Raw genomic sequence first — 26710 nt, forward strand, 5'->3', positions numbered from 1 at the left:
TGTAGAATAGGTATTTCACCTGGCTACTGGGTGTAGAACCAGAGGATACAATCTCAGAATGAAAGTCAAGCATTCAGGACTGGTGAAGAGGTTTGCTTCATTCAAACAGTGGTGAATCTTTGGAATTCTACAGCCCAGAAGTCTGTGGAAGCTCAACCATGAAGTTAAAGAGAGATTGCTAGTGTTCTTGTTACTAATGACATCAAGTGATATGGAAATAGCACTGGAATATGGCATTCACAAAGAAAATGATCAAGTTCTCATCTAGAATGACAGAGCAGGTTCAAGGAGGAGTGGGCTTGCTCCTACATCCCCATGTCTCCAGTTTTGCTGGGGTTCCTGGATGTCAAAGGCACCTCTGGAATTCAGTTCTATTGTCCACGTCTGGATCTAGAATGTAGTGAGATCAAGGGCTGAGTGGCCTGGTCAAGCTGGAACTGTGCATCAACAAACAGGTTACCTCTGAACACTCGTCAGGAATAGGATTGCTTACATGCAGGACTTCTGAGAGTTGGGGGTTAGGAACAGAAATGCAGGGTGGATAGCAGCTTCATCAGCCTGGACCAGGAAAAGGCCTTTGACAGGATTTTGCACATGTAGTATGTAATCTCCAAAACAGGCTTTGGGGAGGGAATTCACAACTGGATCCAACTGCTCTACACCAACATCGTTAGTGTAGTCTCAATCAAATCAACGGGTGAGAATCAGAAAGCTTCCCGATCAGCTCTGCCCTCCTTCTGCTGCTTGTTTGTGTTATAGAGTCTTTTGCTGAGTCTATCAGGAAAAGTGAGAGATTTTGGGGGCAGGGGGGTGTGGGTGGGAAAGTAGAAGGGACAAAGGTGATTATTGCAGGCAGCAGAGGCCTGTAGGTCAAAGACTCCCTGTACATGGCTGGCGTTGCCATCTTCCACTAAAGGTAAATGAGGGTAACAAACCTTGGGGGGGGGGGGGGAGAAAAGGAGAGTACATTGCCAAGGTGAGGCAGAAACTAGTCTTTCAGGATCACCCGCTCCTTCTCCATTGCAGGTAAGAGCTGGTCATCAGATGTGAAGCACTCTGTTGTACATGGTGCAGATCTGGCCCATTCCCTAAACCTGCACCGTTGCAGTCACCCAAACCATATTCCACTTTGTTTGGAACTTGAAGATGGACTGAGGAAGGGTCACCAGACCTGAAACATTAACTCTGGTTTTTTCTTCATAGATGCTGCCAGACCTGAACTTTTAAAGCAACTTCTGTTTGTGTTGCCGCTAAGGCGCAATGTGGAAAGGTCACCAGCTGAGGTATCTCTGCCAAAGTTAAATTGGAGTCCGTTCAGTTATTGTGCCCTCTGGTACCTCAATTATATGTAAATTGAATCTTGCACAAGTAAGAGAAGCCTTTGGTTTGTTTACTGGATACAGTTAAATTCCAATATTTTGTTTGTTTTCTTCACATGCTATCGTATGGAACCAAACTACTTTCATGACTTTGTATGTATGCTTAATGTTTTTCACAAGTATATTTTTGAAAATAAAATAACCTGTTTGGCAGCCTTGATGTGGAAACAGGTGCAAGAGTTAAGTGCCACAGTGGTGGTGGTGGTGGGGGGGGGGGGGGGGGGGGGGGGGGGGGCTGCATAATAACTTTAGCTGTTATTCGACCCTTTAATTTGCCTTATAAAGCTTCAATAACTACTCCAGTTCAGCATACCTGCTAGTAAACCTACATAGATATCTATCACTTTCAGACTTTAATAACCCATTGCTTTTTGCCAGACTCCCATCCTACAAGCCACCATATGAGTTTGAGTTTGAATTCGTCCAAAATTTTGAATCTATTCTATCCATACAGGCTTGCAGCTACAGTCCTCCAAAATCTTAACATTAAATATGTGTTCCCGTCCTTAACTACACACCTGGCCTTAACCTCAATGTTTACAATGTCACCTGAACACTTCATTCAACAACTCAAATTAAGTGTGCCTTGAGCAACAGGACTTTTTGCCTTAGCCCTACAATCCCAAGAGTGATTTCCTCCTTAAATCCACATTCTTGACCAAACTTGAGTCATCCTGTAATTCACTCCCTTGTGGGCTCATGTATCTAAAGCACCTTCAGATGTTTTTCCTCTGACAAATGGCAATTTATTTATAATTTCAAGCCGCTGTTGATTACTCGTTATACATTCTACTTTATGAAACTGTGCACAACTGTAAATGCCAAGCTTTATCATACAGGAAATTATAAAGGCCTCATGTAGTCAATAAGGTCATACTTCCTTTCAACACAACACTTGCTAAGATTGCATTATAATGCAAAGACTGAGATTAACAAACATGGCAATTTCGATCTTAAAAAAATTAATAAATGTAGTCAAAAAATGAAATTCACGAGCAGAAATAAATGTTTTATATATAAAAAACCTAAGGTGACACTAAAAAAGTCTGAATTTGCCAGTGGTTTACTTGGCACAATTTCCTTGACACCAGTATGAAAAAAAAATGGATTTACTTGCACATAGCACAACTCAAGTTGCCAAATGGCTTTAGAAACATTACTCTATACCTTCACCCAAAACTACCATGCCCCAAGATAAATAAATCACAATGAGGCGTTTCCACCAACTGCATTTGTTTGCAGTTCATCAAGGAGGTTCCAAACGTTAATCTATATCTTTCAAAAGATAAGAATACTATTAGGTATGTTTCAAATCTTTTAAAATATTTTATAAGCATAAGACTTGAAGCATTGTGCCCCAAATCTAAGTGAAAAATAGTTTCAGCAATTTCAGAAAACCAAAATTGGACCACTCACTCGTGGTGGGCAAAATGATATCAAATACATTTTTGTAACAAAATCCACTTTCAACTCCAGTAATTAAAATTTTAGGTTACAACACTTGGATATAAAGAATTATGTTTTAAAAGTGCCAACTAATGCAGGAAGAAAACTATGAAAGTGAATGCAATTTTAGGAGCAATAAAGTCATAACGGCCAATTGTCTCAAAACACCAGAAATTCTATTCCCAGCAAGAGACAGCAAGTTATCCAGAAGAATAAATACACTAAACATACAACACCAAAAATACACTATACAAATGGCAAACAGAAACAATGACTTCTCAGCGGCAGTGGCTCAGTGGTTAGCACTACAGCCAACAGCACCAGGGACCCAGGTTCAATTCCAGCCTCGGGCGACTGTCTGTGTGGAGTTTGCACATTCTCCCCGTGTCTGCATGGGTTTCCTCCGGGTGCTCCAGTTTCCTCCCACAGTCCAAAGATGTGTAGGCTAGGTGGATGGGCCATGCTAAATTGCCCATAGTGTTCAGGGGTGTGTGGGTTATAGGGGGATGGGTCTGGGTGGGATGCTTCAAGGGGCAGTGTGTTCTTGTTGGGCCAAAGGGCCTGTTGTTTCCACACTGTAGGTAATCTAATCCAATCTAATCTTTTTACAACAAGAATAACCAGAATTGGCGAAGACAAAACTACTAGTCTTAAGGAAAAAAATCTCAAACAAAACAACTAGTACAGGAAAAAGGCAGATGGGTTACGGTCAGGGGACGGAAAGGGAACTGGCCGGCAGTGCAGGGATCCCCTGTGGCCATTCTCCTCAACAGTAAGTATTCCGTTTTTTGGATACTGTTGAGGGGCAACAACTTACCAGGGGAAAGCAGTGGGGCACAGGTCTCTGGCACAGAGTCTGTCCCTGCTGCTCAGAAGGGAAGGGGGAAGAGGAGCAGAGCAGTAGTCATTGGGGACTCCATACTTAGGGAGACAGATAGGAGGTTTGTGGGGACGAGAGAGACTCACGGTTGCTGTGTTGCCTCCCAGGTGCCAGGGTGCGTGATGTCTCTGATCGTCTTTTGGGGATCCTTAAGGGGGAGGGGGAGCAGCCCCAAGTCGTGGTCCACATTGGCACCAACGACATGGGTAGGAAGAGAGATGGGGATTTAAGGCAGAAATTCAGGGAGCTAGGATGAAAGCTGAGAGCTAGAACAAACAGTTGTCGTCTCTGGTTTATTGCCCGTGCCACGTGCTAGTGAGGCGAGGAAGAGGGAGAGAGAGGAGTTGAACACGTGGCTACAGGGATGGTGCAGGAGGGAGGGTTTTGGATTCTTGGATAACTGAGGCGCTTTCTGGGGATGGGCACCAAAATTGTAGTTCGACAATAGAAAAAGGTTGAGAGTAGGGTGGTCCGAAAAAGTTTCAGGGAAGCAAGATGGCACCGGCAAGCAAGACGTTGGATTGAAGTGTGTCTACTTCAATGCCAGGAGCGCCCAGAATAAGGTGGGTGAACTTGCAGCATGGGTTAGTACCTGGGACTTCGATGTTGTGGCCATTTCGGAGACACAACTAGAGCAGGGACAGGAATGGTTGTTGCAGGTTCCGGGATTTAGATGTTTCAGCAAGAACAGAGAAGATGGCAAAAGGGGCGGAGGTGTGGCATTGTTGGTCAAGGACAGTATTACAGTTGCAGAAAAGATGTTTGGGGACTCGTCAACTGAGGTAAGAAATAGGAAAGGAGAGGTCGCCCTGTGGGAGTTTTCTATAGGCCTCCGAATAGCTCCAGAGATGTAGAGGAAAGGATAGCAAAGATGATTCTCGATAGGAATGAGAGAGACAAGGTAGTTGTCATGGGGGACTTCAACTTTCCAGATATTGACTGGGAACACTATAGTGCGAGTACTATAGATGGGTCAGTTTTTGTCCAGAGTGTGCAGGAGGGCTTCCTGACACAGTATGTTGATAGGCCAACAAGGGGCGAAGACACATTAGATTTGGTACTGGGTAATGAGCCTGGCCAGGTGTTAGATTTGGCAGTAGGTGAGCACTCTGGTGATAGCGATCACAATTCTGTTATGTTTACTTTAGTGATGGAAAGGGATAGGTGTATACCACTGGGCAAGAGTTATAGCTGGGGTAAGGGCAATTACGATGAGATTAGGCAAGATTTAGGGAGCATAGAATGGGGATGGAAACTGCAGGGGATGGGCACATTAGAAATGTGGAGCTTATTCAAGGAAAGGCTCCTGTGTGTCCTAGATAAATATGTACCTGTCAGGCAGGGAGGAAGCTGTAGAGTGCGGGAGCCGTGGTTTACGAAGGAAGTGGAATCTCTGGTCAAGAGGAAGAAAGCGGCTTATGTTAGGATAAGATGTGAAGGCTGTTAGGGCACTTGAGCGCTACGAGGTAGCCAGGAAAGACCTAAACAGAGAGCTCAGAAGAGCCAGGAGGAGACATGAGAAGTTGTTGGCGGATAGGATCAGGGTAAACCCTAAGGCTTTCTATAGGTATTTAAGGAATAAAAGAATGACGAAAGTAAGATTAGGCCCAATCAAGGATAGTAGTGGTAAGTTGTGTGTGGAGTCAGATGAGATAGGGGGAAGTGCTAAATGAATACTTTTCTACAGTATTCACTCTAGAAAACAACAATGTTGTCGAGGAGAATACTGAGAGATGCAGGCTACTAGACTAGGTGGGATTGAGGTACAGAAGGAAGAGGTATTAGAAATCCTTCAGAAGGTGAAGATAGATAAGTCCCCTGGGCTGGATGGGATTCATCCTCAGATCTTCTGGGAAGCCAGGGAGGAGATTGCTGAGCCTTTGGCATTGATCTTTAACTCGTCATTGTCTACAGGAATAGTGCCAAATGACTGGAGGATAGCAACTGTGGTTCCCCTGTTCAAGAAGGGGAGTAGAGACAACCCTGGTAATTATAGACCAGTGAGCCTTACCTCAGTTGTTGGTAAAGTGTTGGAAAAGGTTATAAGGGATAGGATTTATAATCATCTAGAAAAGAATAAATTAATTAGGGATAGTCAGCATGGTTTTGTGAAGGGAAGGTCGTGCCTCACAAACCTTATTAAGTTCTTTGAGAAGGTGACCAAACAGGTAGATGAGGGTAAACCGACTGATATGGTGTATATGATTTCAGCAAGGCGTTCGATAAGGTTCCCCACAAAATGCGGAGGAATGGAATTGTGGGAGATATAGCAGTTTGGGTCGGAAATTGGCTTGCTGAAGACAGAGGGTGGTAGTTGATGGGAAGTGTTCATCCTGGAGACCAGTTACTAGTGGTGTACCGCAAGGGTCGGTGTTGGATCCACTGCTATTTGTCATTTTATAAATGACCTGGATAAGGGCGTAGAAGGATGGGTTAGTAAATTTGCAGACGACACCAAGGTCGGTGGAGTTGTGGATAGTGACGAAGGATGCTGTAGGTTGCAGAGAGACATAGATAAGCTGCAGAGCTGGGCTGAGAGGTGGCAAATGGAGTTTAATGCAGACAAGTGTGAGGTGATGCACTTTGGTAGGAGTAACCGGAAGGCAAAGTACAGGGCTAATGGTAAGATTCTTAGCAGTGTAGATGAGCAGAGAAATCTCAGTGTCCATGTACACAGATCCTTCAAAGTTGCCACCCAGGTTGACAGGGCTGTTAAGAAGGCATACAGTGTTTTAGCTTTTATTAATAGAGGGATCGAGTTCAGGAACCAAGAGGTTATGGTGAAGCTGTACAAAACTCTGGTGCGGCCGCACTTGGAGTATTGTGTACAGTTCTGGTCACCGCATTATAAGAAGGATGTGCAAGCTTTGGAAAGGGTGCAGAGGAGATTTACGGGGATGTTGCCTGGTATGGACGGAAGGTCTTACGAGGAAAGACTGAGGGACTTGAGGCTGTTTTCATTAGTGAGAAGAAGGTTGAGAGGTGACTTAATTGAAACATATAAAATAATCAGAGGGTTAGATAGGGTGGATAGGGAGAGCCTTTTTCCTAGGATGGTGACGGCGAGCACGAGGGGGCATAGCTTTAAATTGAGGGGTGAAAGATATAGGACAGATGTCAGAGGTAGTTTCTTTACTCAGAATAGTAAGGGAATGGAACACTTTGCCTGCAACGGTAGTAGATTTGCCAACTTTAGGTAAATTTAAGTCGTCATTGGACAAGCATATGGTCGTACGTGGAATAGTGTAGGTTAGATGGGCTTCAGATCGGTATGACAGGTCGGGACAACATCAAGGGCCGAAAGGCCTGTACTGTGCTGTAATGTTCTATGTTCTGGTTGGTTGAAGTCATCCGAGCTACAAAAGAGATATGAGAACATCCCATGATTGTTTATTCAAGCAAAGAGAGAAGAAGTAGTACAAAGGTTGAAGCTTCAAAATAAAAGGAAGCAACAGCGACACAAGTTTGCAGAAAATTGGGCCTAGAAGATGAGTTGCAGAATATTCTCCAGTCTCACACTTCGCCACAAGCTTGGCAGCATCCAAAACAAACAGCCAACTTGAATAGTAAAGCAGTAACCACCCAAAATTCACTCCATCCATCAGGAGTAGTACAGAGTGGCAGCAGCATACACATGCACCTCAGCAACTTACCAAGTACCTTCAAGACTCCTGACCTCTGCCACTCACAAGGACAAGGGCAGCAGATGCCCAGAACACCACCACTTACACATTTACTTCCAAGTCACATACCATCCTGACCTGGAACTACAACACCTTCACTTCACTCGTACCGGTTCACAGTCCTGAAACTCACTACTGAATAGCATCATGCATATGCTTTTACCATACAGCCTACAATGGCTAAAGGCACCAGTCACCAACACATTGAAGAGCATTCTAGGATAAACAATAAATACTGGGGCCTTGTCACTAAGGCTCATAGCAACATAGGACTTAGGATTATACCATTTGACTCTTTCAGCCTGTACAGCCATGCTTGATCTGGCAAGAGTCTAAACTCAACTTTCCCAATGCATTCTCAAAAAGCCTTGGTCTACTTTGGCCACTAGAAATCCTTCTCATTTGTGCCCTGAACAAATCAAATAGCCCCATCTCCATGCTTTCAAATGAACAGAATGCCACATTTTAAATTCTCATTTAACTCAAAAGCAATACCCCTTATCAAGCCGTGTCCACTTATTTTACTCTCCCCAAAAGAAAATATCTGCCTGATATCTACTTGCCATTTTCTCTCAGAATAGTAAATAAAAAAACCAAAAAAAAAAAACTACTGGAAATCATGTACGGAAACAGAAGTTGCTGAAAAAGCTCAGCAGGTCTGGCAGTATCCGTGAATAAAAAAAATCCAGAGTTAATGTTTTGGGTCCAGTGATCTTTCCTCAGAACTGTTCTGACAAAGGGTCACCAGACCCAAAATGTTAACTCTGATGTTTTCTTTATTCACCGATGCTGGCAGACCTGTGGAGCTTTTCCAGCAACTTGTTTTTGTTCTCTCAGAATATTGGTTTAATAAGCAAGTCTTTCTGCTAAATTCTAATAGCTTTTATGCTCAAGCTGTCAACTTTTCCTAATAAGACAACCTCTTCATTCCAGGAATCATTGAACCTTCTCTGAACTGTTTCTAACACACTTTTTTTCCCCCAAATAAGGAAAGCAAAACTGTACAGTGTACCTCAGAAGTGACCTGACAAGGCTAGGTACAGCTGCAATAACACGACAAATGAACAAAAAACACTGGTCATAGAGTCCTACAGCACAGAGATGTGCCCTTCAGCCTAAACTGGTCCATGCTGACCAAAATATTCATCCACACTTACACCATTTCCTTGCACTTTGCCCATATCCTTCTGAACCTTTCCTATCCATGTATTCAGCAAATGCCTTTAAATGTTGTTAATGTACCCACTTCAACCTCTTCAGCTGGCAGCACATTCCATATGCCTACCATCCTGTGTGTAAAAGAAGTTGCCCCTCAGATTTTCACGTATTCTTTCCCCTGTTACCTGAAACTGATGCCCGTCAGTCCTCAATTTCCCAAGCCTGGGAAAAAGACCGAGTGCATTCACACTATCCATGCTTCTCATGATCTTGTACACTTCTATAAAAGGTGACCCTTCAGTCTCCTGTGCTCTGAAGAAAGACGTCCTGGCTTGTCCAATGTCTCCATATAACTCAGTCCCTTGAATCCTGGCAACATCCTTGTAAATTTCTTCTGCACTCTTTCCAGCTTAATAACGTCCTTCCTATAGCAAGGTGAACAAAACCGAACACAATACTCCAAGTGCAGCCTCACCAACACCCTGTATATCCCCACATAAAACTTCCCAACATCTATACTCAATGCCTTGACTGATAAAGACGATGTGCCAAAACCCTTTTTCACTGCCCTGTCTATCAGACTCCACTTTCAGAGAACTGTGCACCTGAACTCCAAAAGGTCCCTCGTTTCAATACACTCCTTAAGGCTCTACCATTCACCATGAAACTCCTACCTTGATTTGACTTTCCAAAAAGCAACACCTCATACTTATCAATATTAAACTCCATTTTCCATTTCTGAGCCCAGTTCTCCAGCTGATCAAGATCCTACTGCAATTTCTGATAACCTTCCTCACTGTCCACGATACAGCCTATTTTTGTGTCATTCGCAAACTTACTAATTATGCCTTGTACATTGTCATCCAAATCATTGATATAGATAAACTGCAATGGGCCTCCAGCCCGACAAGCATCCTTCCACTATTACTCTCTGCTTCCTACCATCAAGCCAATTGTATATCCAATTCACCAACTCTTCCTGGATTCCATGCGATCTAACCTTCCAGAGCAGCTACCGTATGGAACCTTATCAAAGGCCTTACTGAAATCCATACAGACCCATATCCGTCCCACCCTGCCCTCATCAACCTTCCTAGTCACTCCAAAGAGCTCTAACAATTCTGTAAAGCATGATCTCCCACACATGAGGCCATACTGACTACTCCCAGTCAAACCCTGCCTTTCTAAATTCATGTATATCTTATCCCCCAGAATCTTTTCAACTAATTTACCTACTACAGATTAAGCTTATTGGTCTATTAATTCCCAGTTTTTTTTCTTTGCAGCCCTTCTTGAATAAGGGCTGCAACATTCGCTACCCTCCAGTCTTCTGGGATGTCAACCATAGCTAACAATAGTGCAAATATATCAGCCAGGGCCCCCTACAATTTCTTCTCTAGCCTCTTGCAGAGATTTTAGATATATTTGCTAAGGACCAAGAGATTTATCCACCTTCATATACTTCCAACACCACCTCTGCTGTGATATGAGCTGCCCCCAAGATAATGCCACTAACTTCCCCAAGTTCCCAAATCATCTCACCTTTCTCCAAAGGAAACACAAGAGAAATATTCAATGATGACCACACCCATCTCCTGCAGTTCCATACATACAGGTTTTTAACTGATCTCTGCATAAATTGGCCAATGTGCAGACACTTGCCTTGTTTGGGTGACAGGAAGAAAGGCAGTGGTGAAGAATTGAATCTCCAGTGGCATTTTTATTTCTGATCACTACTCATGTTAGATTCCCATCTAACATACAGAAGTCTGTGTTCAAATAGGAAGGAGGCCAAGATATGGGAAAGATTTTGCCAAGGAGGTCGTCAGAAGAGAACTAACATTAAATGTTTTGGACTGGTAAAATCTGAACTGTAATTATAGAATTAACACGATTATTACAGTATCAAAACTCCAAGTACGTGTTGCATCGAAACGGAAACAGAACAAGCACTGCAGGCGGTCATATCTATACTAAAACACTCACAGTACTATCCTGTACCAGATCTTTAATCACAATCTCATACCATCAGAAGTTTCTGCAGCCTCGGCCCTGGCCGTAGACGTGGCACAAAGAAAAACACATGCAACATTCGCCCTGGGGAGTGAAGTCAGAAAGAGGAGGGAGAAGAGAGCAGAAAGGACCTGGTCTCCTGGCTCATTGTCCCCCCCGTGACCGGGTCTGCCAAGGGCTGGGCGGCGGAGGGAGGTGTGGGTGGCGGGGGAACAGGGGAAGAACTGTCTCCCTCAGGCCACACCAGCCCTGTTCCTTACCTGTCGCTAGATGAAACGGACACTGTAGAGGGAGAGAGTGGCGGTTGCTGGAGCAGGGAACGAGGACACGGTAACCATGATCACAGACGGCTCCGGCTGGAACTGAAATGTCAGCAATGAGCCGCACTCCCCAACATCATAAACTCCCATTGGCTATGGCTTCAAGGTTCCACTGCTGATTGGCTGTGCACGACACCAACAGTCTCCCTGGTTGCAGCCTGTCTCCAGGTGGAAACTGACAGTCTGGCAGTTTCTAATAATCTGAGTGACGGACAGTCTTGCTTTCTCTGACAGTCTGAGTGACGGACAGTCTGGCTGTCTATAAAGGTCTGAGTGAGGACAGTCTGTATGTCTCTAACAAGTGAGTGACAGATGGTCCGACTGTCTCTAACAGTCTGAGTGTGAGACCACCTGAGTGACTGACAGCCTGGCTGTATCTAACAGTCTGAGTGTATGACCGTCTGATTGTAACAGTCTGAATGACTGAGAGTTTGACTGTGACAGTCAGAGTGGCTGATAGTCTGGCTGTCACTAACAATCTGAGTGACAGCCAGAGTGGCTGACAATCTAGCTGTCACTACAGTCTGAATGACTGACAGTCTGGCTGTCTCTAACCATCTGAGTGAAAGTGACAGGCAGTCTGAGTGTCTAACAGGCTGTTTGAGTAGTTCACAATCTGAGTGACAACCTGAATGACTATTTCCAACAGTTTGCATGTTTTACAGTCTGAGTAACAGTGACAGATAGTCTAAGTAACTGACAGACTGAGTGTCAGACTGTCTGTCACAGTCACTGAGAATGCCTGAGTAACAGAGATGTAGGAAAGATGTTATTAAACATGAAAGGGTTCAGAAAAGATTTACAAGGATGTTGCCAAGGTTTGGAGGTGGTGGAAGCTGGTACAACTAGAATGTTTAAAAGGCATCTGGCTGGATATATGAATAGTAAGGGTTTAGAGGGATATGATCCAAATGCTGGCAAATGCGACTAGATTAATTTAGGATATCTGGTCAGCATGGAAAGGCTGGTCCGAAGGGTCTGTTTCCGTGCTGTACGTGTCTATGACTCCATGTATCTATACGGAGTGCATTAAATGCTTTAAAAAATATACTGTCGCATATAGACATTTCTATATGCTGCTGGGCCTGCTGTGTTCATCCAGCTTCATACTTTTTTATCTTGGATTCTCCAGCATCTACAGTTCCCATTATCACTCATTTCTATATTTTTATCCAGTTTTCGATAAAATGCATCCACATGAGGGATGTTTTGTCATCAAGTGTTTTTTTTTCCCTTTTCAGTTACAGATCCAGAAGAGTAGGAGTGTTGATACTTTTACTTCTCTGGGTCATGGACAGCTGAAAATACAGAGTGGCTAATTGATTGTCTGATCACACAGCATTATTATTCCACACTAAAACACATGGCTACCTTAATTTCAAATAGCCTTCAATTTCTCAGAAAACCTACATCCATTTGTCTCATAAATTGGTTCATTCCCTAAACAGATATAGATTTAGTTGGGAAGTGTTTCCAGTATGTTTTGTTTTATGTTATCCATTAACAAATAACAATGCCTCCTCACTTCTGTCACCTAAACTAGTATGAATATAAGGGGCCGAGGTAACAAATTTCAATATGTTTAAAATCTAGATATTGCACTTAGAAAATGTAATGTTAAAACACCACTCAGATCTCATTCAGAGTTTTTGGTTCAGTATTTGGCACCTTTGTCTGGGTTTAAGCAGGATTAAGAGGCCATTTAATCTCTCCTACTTCTATCTCTTGTTTATAAACTTCAAAAGAACATAGGCTGATGGAATGGCTGGACACAAGGTAAATAAAATGCAATAAAGTAAATTGTGAGTTGATACACATTTGCAGGAAGAATGAAGATAGATTGTACATAGAGATTTTACATGCTAAATGACACAATTTAACAGAAGTGAAAGAAGACAGAGATATAAGTGTGTTTGCACAAATCTCTGAAGGTGACAAGACAGGTCAACAAAGCAATGAACAAATTGTACAGGATCCTGGGCTATTAGTAAGAATGCAGAGTACAGAAATCAGAAGTTTAAGCCAAATTTATAGAAAGCACAAATAAAACACTAGTCCTCCTTAGTTGCAGGATTGTAACCTATTCTGGGCACCTCACTCAAGAAACTATGAAAAGGTTTCACCAAGAATATAAAAGACCAGGACTAGTCTAGCTCTGTGGATGAGAGATTCCAGTTATTTAACAAGACCAGAGAGGCTGGGGTTGTTCTCCTTTGAGCACAGAAGGCTAAGATGAAATTTAGATGTGTTTAAAAAACTAATGAATGTAAATAAGTAAGTAAAAAGAAATGTCTTTCAAATGGGTCAAAGATCAATCTTTTGAGATAAGTTATTTTTCGCAAAAGGACCAGCATTTTTACTGAACAAGTGGTTACAATTTTGAATGCACTGTGTAATGAAACACTGGAAACGGTCTAATCCGTAACCTTCACAAGATAATTTGATAAAAAAAACAGATGTTGTAGTAATATAGGGAAGGAGTGGAGAAGTGGAATTAACAAGATCACACCTTTGGTTACAAACCCCATACAGACTGACAGCTTTCATAAGATGGATTTCCCAACAACCAAAGGAAAGAACAGCAGGACAGGATTTCACCCTTTAAAATACTAACTGTAAAAATGCGAAGTAAAATCGACACAGATCAACAATTAACAGGCAATTAATATATCAAATTAATGAAAAAGCTAACTTTCACAATAACTAAGGAATGCAACTGAAGTATGTCTTATGAAACCTTTTTAACTACACAGAATAAAAACTGAAAGAACTATGGATGCTGTAAATCAGGAACAAAAACAGAAGTTGCTGGAAAAGCTCAGCAGGTCCGGCAGCATCTGTGAGGAAAAAATCAGATTCAACGTTTTGGGTCTGGTGAGGAGGAAGGGTCACTGGACCCGAAATGTTAACTTTCAAAGAAAAATGTCAAAGCTTTCTATGCTCGGTTTGAACAGAATGCCAGCAGTGCTGTGCCACCTGCCGTGATAGACCCAGACACACCTGTTCTCTTGGTCACTGCTGCAGACGTCAGATCGGTTTTCCTGGGAGTCAACCCAGGGAAAGCGATGGACCCAGCCAGTGTCTCTGGCTGTGCACTCAGATCCCGTTCAGACCAACTGGTGGAGGTATTCACTGACATCTTCCACCTCTCCCTCCTACAAACCGAAGTCCCTACCCACTTCAATAAGACCACCACCATCCCAGTACCTAAGAAAGTACATGCAATGTGCCTTAATGACTACTGCCCAATGGCTCTGATCTCAATAATCATAAAGTGCTTCGAGAGGCTGGTCATGGCCCACATCAACTCCAGTCTCCCAACCTGCCTCAATCCCTGACAGTTAGACTAACATGTAACAGGTCCCCAGTGGATTCTATATCCCTAGCTCTCCTCTCATTCCTGGAACATTTGGACAACAAGGACACCAATGTCAGACTTCTGCTCACTGACTACAGCTCCGCCTTCAACACCCATCATCCCCTCCAGGCTGATCTCGAAATTCCGCGACCTTGGTCTCGGCTCTGCCCTCTGCAATTGGATCCTCAGCTTCCTGACCCACAGACTGCAATCAGTGAGGATAGGTAACTGTACCTTCTCAACAATTACACTCGACACCAACCTCCCCCCCCCCCAAGGATACATCTTCAGCCCCCTACTCTACCCCCTGTACACCCACAGTGTGTTGCCAAATTCTGAATGAATGCCATCTACAAGTTCGCTGATGACATCACCGTAGGGGGACAGATATCTAATGATGACGAGTCAAAATACGGAAAGGACATAGATGGCTTGGTGATGTGGTGCAATAAGAACAACTTCACTCTCTCAATGTCGGCCAAACTAAAGAACCGATCATTGACTTCAAAAAGAAAGGAGGGTAATGTGCCAGCATCTACAGAAACAGAGCAGAGGTTGAGAGGATGAAGAGCATCAAGTTCTTCAGAGTGACAATGACCGATAACCTGTCCTGGACTTCCCACAGAGATGCGACAATCAAGAAGGCACAACAATGCCTCTTCTTCCTCAGACAGTTCAGCAAATTTGGTATATCCCTAAGGTCCCTCAGCAACTCCTACAGATGCACAATTAAAAGCATACTGTCCAGGTGCACAACAGCCTGGTATAGCAATTGCTCAGCCCAGGATTGTAGGAAACTACAGAAGGTGGTGTGCACAGCTCACACCATCATGGAAGTCAATCTTCCATCCACGGACTCCCGTTACAAGGCTCGCTGGCATGGAAAAGCTGCTAACATCATCAAAGACACACCGCACCCTGGTAATGATCTCCTACAACTACTTCCTTTCAGCAGAAGATACAAGACCTTGAATGCATGCACCAGCTGATTCAGGAACGGATTTTTCACTGTAACTATTAGACTGATGAATGGCGTCTCTAACCTCAAATAATTCCTGATCTTGTTGACATTGATCTCGCCCAGCACACGCCCTGTGCAATGTAACCTGTACGCCTCTGACTAAGTCTTTTTGGTCAAGTATCCTTGCTTACTACAATCTTCCTGTACCACTTGTAAACAAAACTTTTCACTGAGCTTTGGTACACATGACAATTAATCAATCAAAAAAAGAGTTCTTTGATCAATATCATCCTGCAATGGCCTTGGCACTCTGTCAGGACCACAATTTTATATAATACTTACTTCATTGCATATAGTTGCCCACCTGAATTTTGGATGAGATATATTTTATGCGGAAAGGCGTTAAGATGATGATGATGGTAAAGAAGACATAGGACTTGAGGGTGGCAAGGGCATAGCTTAGACTTGGAATCAATTGGAATCAATGCAGATCAAGAGATGATTGGCCTTTTGCAATGGATAGCACTTGGGTTTTAAAGTCAGCTCAGTTCAAAAGAAACAGATTTTAGTGATTTTTTTTACTACATTTTATTCAAAACCTATTTGATATTGTCCCGAAACATAATTAACAGTAATCCTGCAGCACTCTGAAAATACAGACAGTTAATTCTAAGAATTGTAAGTACCTTAAGGTAAAACTGTATTCTGAAAACAGAAGATCTCTCGTAACAAGCAGCATGTTACAAATAGTGGTCACAGTGAAATATACCAATGTTGGATATACGCAAAATTAGATAACCTAACTTGTCACAGGACAAACTTCTAACTACCCAGATTGACCCGCAGACAGAATCATCGTTCTTTGTTTTCTTCAACAAATGATTTACAAACATATGAAATTGGAGCAGAAACAAAATATTCAACCCTTCAAGCCCACTTTGCCATTCCATAAGATCATGGCAGGATTTCACAGTAAGAAAAGAAAGCTGTTTAAGATGCAGGCAGAAAAAGAAGCTGCCACTATGGATATAGTGCACTGTGCTGTGCATCAGATCAAGCAGTGTGCTGAGAATTTGAGTTGCAGATTTCAGATGTCCATCTATTCCCACGCCCTTGCCCCATCCCCAATAATCTTTGATTCTCTGCCTAGCAAGAACCTATCCATTTTCATTTTTAAAATATTCAATGACCCTGTCAACACAACCTTCTGAACCTAACCCTAACCCTAACCCAATCACAGGTCCAAAGTCACATCACCCACTGAAACAAAAATATTCTTAGTCTTTCATATGTGGCATTTGTCTGTGTTTGTCCGTAGTAGTATAACAGTCTGATTGTTTGCGCTGTTTCCTTGCTTAGTCTGTTGTTTCTGAGTGTGGATTCTAGTGCTGCCAGGAAGTTTATTCTTTTAGCGTCTCTGCGGTTGTAGTTATTTGTCCTGAAAGGGTAACCCTGACCTTTAAAACAATGTCCCCTGGAAACCAGACACCAGGTCTACAGGCAACACCAGCGTCCAGCCCTGCCGGGTCTTCACCATTCCCCACACACACACCTCACTGAGGACGAACAGCCAGTCCTCAGTAAAGGACTCACCTTCATTCCCCTCTGCCCAAACATCAATGAATTCCGCCTACACTGGGACGTCAAACAGTACTTCAGACAGTCCTCCTTCACTGACACCTTCATCCACTTAACCAAACTTGTCCTTACCCTTAACAACTTCTTCTTTAACTCCTCCCACTTCCTACACACTAAGGGGGTTGGCCATGGTGGCCATGAGCTCGAACAGTTCATCGTCTTTGCCAACACCTTCCACCCCAACCTGGAGTTCACCTGGACCATCTCTGATACCTCTCCCTCCTTCCTGGACCTCTCTGTCTCCATCTCTGGTGACCACCTTGAAACTAACATCTATTTCAAGCCCACCAACTCCCACAGCTACCTACACCTCCACTCACCCACTTTCCTGCAAGAATGCAATCCCCTACTCCCAATTCTTCTGCCTTTGCCACATCTGCTCCAAGATGAGGCGTTCCATTCCCAAACATCCCAGATGTCCTCTTATTTCAAGGATCGCAACTTGCCCCCGTCAGTGGTTGAAAATGCTCTCAACCGCATCTCTTGCATTTCCTACACCACTGCACTCATATCTCCTCTCTGCAACAAATGCAAAGACAGAATCCCCCTTGTCCTCACATATCTCCCCACTAACCTTCGTATTCAATTAATCATTCTCTGCCACCTGCAATCCAACCCCACAACCAAAAATATATTTCCCTGCCCATCCTTATATGCCTTCCATAGAGACCGCTGTCTTCATGACTCCCTTATCTGCTCTATACTCTCCACTAGGCTCTCCACCCCCGGCACCTTTCCCTGCAACAGCAAGAAGTGCTACAGCTGCCCTACACCATCCCCCTCACCTACATCCAAGGCACCAAATAAACCTTTCACATCAGACAGATGTTCACCTGCACATCCGTCAATGTGGTCTACTGTATCTGCTGCTCCCAGTGTGGCCTCCTCCACATCGGTGAGACCAAGCGGAGGCTCGGGGGTGGCTTTGTAGAGCACCTGCACCCTGTTCATGACAAATGATAACGCCTGCCAGTTATAAACCAATTCAACTCCCCCTCTCACTCCCTGGGCGACATGTCCATCCTGGACCTCCTCCAGTTTCACAATGACACCACCCGGAAACTGAAGGAGCAGCACCTCATATTCCACCTTGGGAGCCTACAACCCAATGGTCTCAATGCGGACTTTACCAGTTTCAAAATCTCCACACCCCTGTACTCATCCTATGACCAATTCTGTCTCTCATCCCACCTCCTTGACCTGACACAACTTGTCCATCTTCTCTTCCACCTATCCACTCTTTCCACCTCACTGACCAATCCGTACCACTGCCTACCTGGACCCACCTACCACAATCCCACCTAACTTCCCCAGCCCCACCCCTCCTCTCTATTTATTTGAGAGTTCCCTTCCCCCAACCCCACTTCTTAAGAAGCCTCCTGACCCGAAGCGTCAACTTTCCAGCTCCTCTGATGCTGCCTGCCCTGCTGTGTTCCTCCAGGTCCACACTGTGTTGCCCCCTGGTTCTAGACTGGCCCACAAGGAAACATTGTTTCCGCATCCAATTTGTTAAGACCATTCAGGCTCTTAGACACTTCAATCAAATAACCTCTCACTCCTCCAAATGTCTGTGGAAACCAGTCCAGCCTATCCGACCTACCTTAATGAGGCACAATAAGACAAATAGCCCATTAGCTTTCTTGATTATGTGCTGTGCCTGCACACTAACTTTTCATGACTCATGAATCCAAACGCTGGATTTGCTTTGCACCTTGGAATTCTGAAATTCTTCTCCATTTATGTAATACTGTACTTCTTTTATTTTTCCTGCCGTTTAGAACCATTTCACTTTTCCCACATTATACACTATTTGCCAGAATTTTGCCCACTCACTCATGCTACCTATATCAGTCTTTTCTTCATAACATGCTTATCTTGATATCATCCGTGAATTTATTTACCATGTCTTTATTCCTTTCACCTAAGTTATTTGATGTAAATTATAAAAAGTTAAGGACCCAGCGCAGACTGTTGTGGACCCTCATCACATCCTGCCAGTTGGCATGTCCATTTAAATATAATCTCTGTTTCCTGACAGCCAGGTAATCCTCTATCTATATTAATATGTTAGTTCCTCGACCATGTACTTACATTTTCCATAATAATCTTAGATGTGGTATGTTATCAAATACTGTCTGCAAAACCGAGTACGGTACATCTGCAAGCTCACATTTGCCCACAGTGCATGTTGCTCCTTCAAAGAACTCCAATACATTGCTTAAAAATAATTTCCGTTTGACTAAACCATGCTGATTGTTCTTGAAGATTTTATAAGTGCATTGCACTGGCACAGCAACAATAACACTAGGCTGTTATCAGCTGCCTTAAACATATTAATTTACTTCGGTGTGCCCTATTAATTTGTTTACTTTGTCACAAATGTTATGCATGATCAGATACAGAGCCTTTAGTTTTATCCTTTTCCATTGTACTCTAGAAAAGTGGAATATGTTTTTACTTCGTACTGGGATCGGGGGAGGTGTGATGACATTATCTAACACTAATCCACAGTACTTTGCACAATTATTTAGAGTCAATCGCATTAAATATGTTTATCACCAATAGAAGAAACTGGTTTTCAACAAGTTAATAAGAATTTCTCATTGTATTGCTTGAAATGTGTCTGATTTGATTCTGAGAGATAAAAGAGTCCTTGAAACAAGGTACATTGCATAAATCAGTCCATTTGAAAGACTGTCTTAACTTCAGAATCAAAAGTTATAAAAGATTCTTCTACTATTAAAAAGAGTAAAGCAATCTAGTCGAGAGAGAAAATGACCAGAAAGGACAGATTCCTGAGAAATAGAAATTACCAGGTCAGAAGTTGTATTCAGAAAAGATAAGAATCATATTAGCCAGATAAAAGCAAATACCTTTATCATATATATGTAAGATTTAAATTTCAGACAACATTAATGCCCCCAAAGGAGAAAAATTGTCATTAGAAAGTCTAACTGGTGTGATAACAGATGGATATCCATCATGCTGACATCCTTGATGAACACAAGACTAGTAACCTTCTTACCCTGGCGCTGAAGGATAGATAACGTAACATCATAGATCTTTGCCAAAACTCTCAGCCCATCAATACAAGTTGAACAAATTAAACTTTTCACACAGGTAAATCATGTACTAATACAAAACTGCTAAATTGTTAGCGATATTACAATCAATATTGCAGACATTATTTGGTTAGAACTAAACTTTTTTTCATTCATTCACAGGACGAGGTCTTCAATGGAAAGCACAGCATTTATTGGCCCAGTGGTAGTGTCCCCTGCTTCGATCCAGGAGATCTGGGCTCAAGGACCACCTGCTCCAAAGATGTATTGTAACAACTCTGAAAAAATTGAGTAGAAAACACCAATCTCCAAAGCTGGAAAAATCTTTACTGCCCCTCTCATTGCCCTTGAAAGGGTGGCATTAAACTGACAAATTTAATCATTACAGTACTTGTGCTGAAGGGACACTCATAATGCAGTTAGACAAAGAATTATAAGATTTGGATCCAGCAATAATGAAGCAACAATAATACAGATCTAAATCATGGGCTTTGTAGCCTTGAAAAGAAATTTACAGGGTGTTTCAACATCTGCTGTTTTTGTTCTTCTCAGTGAAGGAGATTGCAGCTTAAAGTTGCTGGAGAAGATCCCTGCAGTTGTCATTCCTGATGCTGCATGTTAATGCCTAACCATCTGAACATTTAAGATGGGAAAAGGGATCCAATCCAATGGGCTGCATTGTCCTGAATATCAACAAGTTTCTTAAGAGTTGTTAGAACTGCACTCATACCAGTGGAGAGAATTCTTTCTTAACCTATGCCTTGCAGCTGGTGAACAGATTCTAGAAAGGTGAATTATGCACAACAGAATTTCCAGCTTCTGACCTGCACTTGTAGACATACGTTTTTATTGCTGGCCCAGTGTCTTTTCTAGTCAACGGCACTAATGCCCAGAATGTTGATTACGGAGTATATGGTAATGGTAAACTTGTTGAATGTCAAAGTAAGGACATTTTTTCTCTCTCTCTTGTTAGAGAAGGTCACTGCCTGGCACTTGTGTGATGCAACTATTGGTTGTCACATAATCAGTCTCAGTCTGAATGTTGTCTTGATCTTGTTTCCATAAGACAATAAGACATTGAAACAGAAATAGGCCATTCAGCCCTTAGTGATTACTCTGCTCTCAATGAGATGATGGCAGATTTGATAATCCTCAACTCCAGTTTCCTGTCTTTTTCCCATGACTCTTGATTATCTTGCTGACTAAAAACTTGTCTATCTCAGCTGTGAATATATTTAATAACACCATCTCAACAGCCCTGTAGGGTAAAGAATTCCACAGATTTTCACTTCTCTGAGGGAAGAAATTCCTACTCATCTCTGATTTAAATGTGAGGCCCCTTATTTTGAGATTTGGCCTTTGGTGCTGGACTCTCCCACAAGGAGAATCCGACTCTGTCAAGCCTTCTAAGAATCTTGTATGTTTCAAAATTTTTGCCTCTCATTCTTCTATATTCTGATGAATACTGGCCCTATCTACTCTATGTCTCTTTCTACTATCAGCCTACTAAATCTTCCTGAACTCCTCAAATACCAGTATATCTTTCCTTAGATAATGGGTCCAGAACTCTGCACAATATTCTACCTCTGGTCTGCCTAATGCCTTGTATAGCTTTAACCTCACTACTTCTATACACCCTTGAAATAGAGGCCAACATTCCATTTTCCTTCTGTATGAAACTGCTTCCATATCTCATGAGTCACAAATCATTCTAAATATTTTGTTATCATTAGGGAACATCCCTACATCTGATCTTACGGTGGAAGGAAGGTCATTGACAAAGCGGCTGAAGATGGTTAGGACTAGGAAACTACCCTGAGGAATTCCTACGGTGATGTCTGGAACTGAGACGATTGACCTCTAACAATCACAGCCATCTTCCTTTATGCTTGGTAGAATGGGTTCCAAACAACAGAGAATGTTTCCCGGATTTTCTGCTAGGGTCCTTGATGTCATATTTGTTCAAATTAGACCATAAGAAGTAGGTGTAGCATTATGTCATTCAGCCCATAGAATCTGCTACACTAGTTGATCATGGCTTATATGTTTCTCAATACCATTTTCCTGCCTTGTCCCAATAGCCTTCGGTCCTCTTACTAATCAAGAACCTATCAATCACTGCTGTTTGGAGGGTCCACGTGGACTTGATGGGCAGAATTGCTTGCTTCCACACCGTAGGGGTTCTATGACAATGAGACTCTATGACAAGCCCTTCAATCCAGGACCATTCCTGTGAATCCCCTGTAGACTCTTTCCAAAACCAGCACATCCCTCCTTAGATCTGGGTCCGAAAAATGCTCACAATATTCTAAATATGGTCCGACTGAAGCCTTTTACAGTCTCAACAGTACATCCCTGTTCATGTATTCTAGCCCCCTCAAAATGAATACTAACATTACAGTTGCCTTCACAACTGTCAATTGAACTTTACTGAGAATCCTAACTAAGATTCCTAAGTCCACTTGTGCTTCAGATTTCTGAAGTCTCTTCCCATTTTGAAAATAATCTATGCCTCTATTTTTCCAACCAAAGTGCATAACTTCACACTTTCCCAAACTGTATTCCATCTGCCACTTCTTTTCTCACTCTCCTAATCTGTCCAAGTACTTCTGCAGTCTCCCTTCTTCCTCAACACACCCTGTCCCTCCACTTAACTTTGTGTCATCTGAAAACTTGGCAACAATGCCCTCAGTTTCCTCATCCAGATTTTCAATGTATAATGTGAACAGTTGTGGTCCCAAAATTGACCCCTGCAGAAATCCACTGGTCATTTGCTGCCATCCTGAAAAAAGACCCTGTGATCTTCAGACTGCCTTCTGCCAATCAATCAATCTTCTACCCATGACTGTGTCTTGCCTCCAACACCTCTATCTCAGAGTTCTGATGAAGAGTCACTGGACTCCAAACAGAGCATCGCCTTGGCAAAGGCCATCTGGATTTGTGGATTGATTGAGACTCTTTTGTCCACATCCTTTACACAGAGGCTGATTTGTAGCACCCAGAGTGATGAATATATTTGCTTTTTTTACCTGCAGTGCAGAAGTTTTTAATGGCTGTACTCAAGCTGACCTTCATAGACACAAGCTCATCAGATCACTAACTCACACGGACCAGATTTTTCAGTCATTTTAAAATTTTTTTTGTATTTCCCTGTAAGTATAAAACACAATACTTTTGGAGATGACTTCTGCTGAGAGGGACTGGGAGATTAGCCACTCTTTAGCCCTTCCTTTTTAGTCTTTCTGTTTGAAGTTTCCTTGACTCTGTAAGGGTGTGGTATTCCACATCATCACACAAGCGACTATCAGCCAATTATTGAAGTTCTATTTTCAGGCATCTTTTTAGCTATTGCAGTCCTTTTCTTAAAAAGATATACATGTTGAAATTAAAAGTTAACAATGTTCATTAGTGCTTCGTGGTTATGAACAATCAGCATAATACTTTAAACCTGTATCATTTGGTTATTGAGATTTTTCTACCATTAGAAATAATTTCAACTCCCTGAACATCCTGATCAACTTGATTAGGGATGCAGGAGCAGAGGAACCTGGGGTAAAAACATAAATTGCTGGAAAAATTCAACAGGTCGAGCAGCATCTGTGGCAAGAACATAGAGAACTCTGAGCAAGTGAAGCAAAGGTGACGTGAGGAAAATCTTTTTTCAGTCAGCAAGCAGTTAAAGTATGGAATATGCTGCCAGGAAATCTGGTGGGAGTAGGTTCAATTGAAGCATTCAAGCGTCACTGGATTTTTGTCTTGGGTAAGTAATGGTATGCAGGGATATGAGGATAGGCAAGAGATTGACACTAGATAACAAAGTCAGTCTAGCTAATTGAGCTGCTGCAGGTGTTGATGGGCCAAATGGCCTCCTACACCATTATAAATCTGTGATTCTGTGATGCAAGTCTCCCCTTTACCTATGTTCCTTTGAGAAGATCAGTACAAATTTTCCCAGTCTTTCCACATAACTAAAGTCTTTTATTTCCTGTGTAAATATCTTGTGCACTCGTTTTTAAAGTGGCGCCGAGAACTGAACACAATACTCTAGCTAAGGCCACCTGGCACTGTAGTGTTATTTCCTTGTCTTTGTGCTTTATTGCTCTGTCAATAACGCAAAAGATTCCAGTCATACTTGAACAGCTTTCTTAATGTTCCCAGCCAGCTCCAAAGATTTGAGTGCTAGCACGCTTCTCCCTTTGTTTCTGCAGTGCCTTTCTAATTGTATCATTTAGTTTATATTGCCTCTCCTTATTTTCAACATTAAAATGTATCCTTTCGCATCGTGCATGAACTTTCACTTTTCCCGTGTCTGTCCAATTTACCAATCTAACTGCTCGAAGCCTATTACTATCGTCCTTGTTGTTGGCTACATTTCCAATTTGACGTTATCTGCAAATTTTGAAATAATGCCTCTTAAACACAAATCCAGGTCATGAAAATTCCTTCGCCTCCGCCGCATCTGCTCCCAGGATGAGGCATTCCACTCCCGCACATCCCAGATATCCTCGTTCTTCAAGGACCGCAACATCCCTCCCGCAGTGGTCGAGAATGCCCGCTACCATGTCTCCTGCATTTCCCGCACCTCATCCCTCACACCCTGCCCCCACAATAACCACCTAAAGAGAATCCCCCTAGTCCTCACACACCACCCCACCAACCTCCGGATACAGCGCATCATCCTCCGACACTTCCGCCATCTACAATCCGACCCCACCACTAAAGATATATTTCCAACCCCACCCTTGTCTGCCTTCCGGACAGACCACTCTTTCCGCGACTCCCTTGTCCACTCCACACCCCCCTCCAACCCCACCACACCCGGCACTTTCCCCTGCAACCGCAGGAAGTGCTACACCTGCCCCCACACCTCCTCCCTCACCCCTATCCCAGGCCCCAAGATGACATTCCACATTAAGCAGAGGTTCACCTGCACATCTGCGAATGTGGCATACTGCATCCACTGTACCCGGTGGGGCTTCCTCTACATTGGGGAAACCAAGCGGAGGCTTGGGGACCGCTTCGCAGAACACCTCCGTTCGGTTTGCAGTAAACAACTGCACCTCCCAGTCGCGACCCATTTCAATGCCCCTTCCCATTCCTTAGGTGACATGCCCATCCTGGGCCTCCTGCAGTGCCATAATGATGCCATGCGTAGGTTGCAGGAACAGCAATGTGGATTTCACTAGATTCAAAATCTCCCCTCCCCGCACTGTATCCCAAAACCAGCCCAGCTCGTCCCTGTCTGCCTAACCTGTTCTTCCTCTCACCTAGCCCCTCTTCCCACCTCAAGCCACACCTTCACTTCCTACCTACTAAACTCTTCCCACCCCCTTGACCTGTCCGTCCTCCGCGGACTGACCTGATCCCTCCCTACCTCCCCAACCAGACTCTCCTCTCCACCTATCTTCTCCTCTATCCAGCTTCAGTCCGCCTCCCCTTCTCTCCCTGTTTATTTCAGAATCCTCTCCCCATCCCCCTTTTCTGATGAAGGGTCTGGGGCCAAAATGTCAGCTTTTGTGCTCCTGAGATGCTGCTTGGCCTGCTGTGTTCATCCAGCCCCACACTTTGTTATCTTGGATTCTCCAGCATCTGCAGTTCCCATTACCTCTCTGTCAACAGTTCTATAACTTCTTCCAAAATGAGCGGAAAGCTTCTGACTTTTTTTTTCAAAAAAATGATTTCCTTAGGACCTTGGGTGTTGACGCTGGGATTGGGAATGGGATGTTCAGTCCTTTGCATACTGCAGGAATCTGTTTCCCTCCAAGTGGCCACCTCAGAACCATGGGACTATCTGGAGTGCAATCACACAGTAATAAGGCAGTGAGGGAGCTTTATAGAGGAGGCAACTTCCACGACAGGGTGCAAATGCCAACGCTTGGAGGTCTGGTGGTCAGATTCTGGACTTGGCCAATTTTGTGGAATGCGCTGGTTAACCACAACCACTGGGCCAATCGTTGAAGAGTAGCATAGTGTTTATCACATGGCTGTAGTTTTTTATTCATTGGTGGGACCTGGGTGTCGATGGCTGGCCAACATTTATTGCCTATCCCCTTGAGAAGGCGGTGGAGGTTTTAGAGTCTGTAAACATCGTGTTAACAAAGAGGCCGCATTTTAGTAAAGACTCATGTCCGTTCCTTGGCTGGATTTTCACGTTTCCCAGCACCCTGAATGTCAAATAACAGAGTGCAGCCAATCAACCCACAGAAAAATAATAACAAAACGATAATGTTGGGGCCGGGACAGGGGTGTGTAGCTTCATGAACAGAAACAAAGTCGCTGGAAAAGCTCAGCAGGTCTGGCAGCATCTGTGTAGGAGGAAACAGAATTAATTTTCGGATCCGGTGACACTTCCTCAGAACCATCTCTGTGTGTAGCTTCATGTCCAATAGGGTAAATGAACTTCCAAAGCTGCCCTTGTTTTTGGAGAAGTAGAAAGGTCGGCGAGTTTTAAACAGCGAAATTCCTCTCTCCGATCCAGCAACAGCTCCAGCGTCCCTCTCTGGCGTCCAACGCATCCCTAATCCGGAGGCGGCAAAGTGTTTTAAATAATTTGTCAATCCCAGCAGCTAACAGGCAGCAAACTGCAACGTTGGACATGTGGAGATGTCGGCAACTCACTTTGCATTTTGGCCAACTGTGAATTTTTTTTTCGCGACAGTCCAGTCTCAGAAAAGAAATCAAAACAAATGTGTTTGACCAACAGCGGTTTTGAAATGTGAACACGTACGCCAAAGCATGGGACATGTGTTCGAGGAGAATCCTAAACCTGCATTGCAATCAGGGCAGGACTATGGCATTGTGATATAAAAGCA

The 26710-nt window shown here is 43.3% G+C and overlaps 1 protein-coding gene across 2 annotated transcripts in view; it reads right to left on the bottom strand.

Annotated features, from left to right (window-relative positions):
• The window catches only part of ibtk (inhibitor of Bruton agammaglobulinemia tyrosine kinase), a 120617-nt gene extending 109680 nt beyond the window's left edge, over positions 1-10937 (bottom strand). For both annotated transcript variants that reach the window (XM_059645277.1, XM_059645276.1), the window contains exon 1: positions 10820-10937. The gene's annotated coding sequence lies outside the window, so the exon portion shown is untranslated. The remainder of the gene's footprint in view (positions 1-10819) is intronic.
• Between the last annotated feature and the right edge of the window lie 15773 nt (positions 10938-26710).

Source organism: Stegostoma tigrinum, chromosome 4 (assembly GCF_030684315.1).
Source record: "Stegostoma tigrinum isolate sSteTig4 chromosome 4, sSteTig4.hap1, whole genome shotgun sequence".
NCBI lineage: Eukaryota > Metazoa > Chordata > Chondrichthyes > Orectolobiformes > Stegostomatidae > Stegostoma > Stegostoma tigrinum.